This window comes from Pristiophorus japonicus, unplaced genomic scaffold (assembly GCF_044704955.1).
Source record: "Pristiophorus japonicus isolate sPriJap1 unplaced genomic scaffold, sPriJap1.hap1 HAP1_SCAFFOLD_377, whole genome shotgun sequence".
NCBI classification, from domain to species: domain Eukaryota; kingdom Metazoa; phylum Chordata; class Chondrichthyes; family Pristiophoridae; genus Pristiophorus; species Pristiophorus japonicus.
Genome location: NW_027253620.1, coordinates 470,921 through 472,942, shown reverse-complemented (window position 1 = coordinate 472,942; position 2,022 = coordinate 470,921).

The following is a 2,022-nucleotide window of genomic DNA, read 5'->3' as shown; positions in this document are numbered from 1 at the left end:
GGCTCAACATTCTACTCACCATCATTCTGCACATCATTCTATACATCATTCTACACTCAATTCTACAAATCATTCTGCACATCATTCTACACATCTGTCTACACATCATTCTACACATCATTCTACACATCATTCTACACATCATTCTACACATCATTCTACACATCTTTCAAAACATCATTCTACGCATCATTCTACACATCATTCTACGCATCATTCTACACATCATTCTACACATCATTCTACACATCATTCTACGCATCATTCTACACATCATTCTGCACAACATCATGCTACACCACATTCTACACATCATTCTATCCATTATTCTGCACATCATTCTACACATCATTCTACACATCTGTCTACACATCATTCTACACATCATTCTACACATCATTCTACACATCATTCTACACATCATTCTACGCATCATTCTATACATCATTCTGCACGTCATTATAGACATCATTCTAAACATTATTCTGCACATCGTTCTAAACGACATTATTCTACACATCATTCTACACCTCATCATTCTACACATCATTCGGCACATCATTCTACACAGCATTCTACATGTCAATGCACACATCATTCTAGACATCCATCCAAACCTCATTTTACAAATCATTCTGAACAACATTCTGCACAACATTATACACATCATTCTACACTTCAATCTAGACATCATTCTACCCCTTCAATCTACACAACAGCATTCTACACGTCATATTACACTTCATTCTCCAAATAATTATGCACATCATTCTACACGTCATTCTGAACATCATTCTACAAAACATCAATCTACACATCATTCTACACATCATTGTACAAATCATTCTACACGACATTCTACACATTATTCCACACATCATTCTACACATCATTCGGCTCAACATTCTACTCACCATCATTCTGCACATCTTTCAATACATCATTCTACACTCCATTCTACAAATCATTCTGCACATAATTCTACACATCTGTCTACACATCATTCTACACATCATTCTACACATCATTCTACACATCATTCTACGCATCATTGTACACATCTTTATGCACATCATTCTGCACATTATTATACACCTCATTCTACACATCATTCTACACGTCATTCTACACATCGTTCTACACATCATTCTACACATCATTCTACGCATCATTTTGCACATCTTTCTACACATCATTCTACACATCATTCGACACATCATTCGACACATCAATCTGCACGTCATTCTACACGTCATTCTACACATCAATCTACACATAATTCTACACATCATTCTACACTTCATTCTACACATCATTCTACACATCAATCTACAGAACTTCATTCTACACATCATTCTGTACATCATTCTACACATCATTATATGCATCATGCTACACATCTTTCTACACATCGTTCTACACATCATTCTACACAAAATTCTACACATCATTTTACACATCATTCTACACATCATTCTCCGCATCATTCAACATATCTTTCAACACATCATTCTGCACACATTCTACACATCATTCTGCATATCAATCTACACATCATTCTACACATCATTCTACGCATCATTCGACACATCATTCTACACATCATTCAACACATTATTCTACACATCATTCTACACATCATTTTACACGTCATTCTACACATCATTCTACACATCATTCTGCACATCATTCTACACATCATTCTGCACAACATCATGCTACACCACATTCTACACATCATTCTAAGCATCATTCTGCACATCATTCTACACATCATGCTACACATCAATCTACGCAACTTCTTTCGACACATCATTCTATCCAACATTCGACACATCATTCTACACATAATTCGACACATCAATCTACACATCATTCTACGCATCATTCTACACATCTGTCTACACATCATTCTACACATAATTCTACACATAATTCTACACATCAATCTGCGCATCATTCTGTACATCAATCTGCACATCATTCCACACATCATTCCACACATCTTTCTACGCATCATTC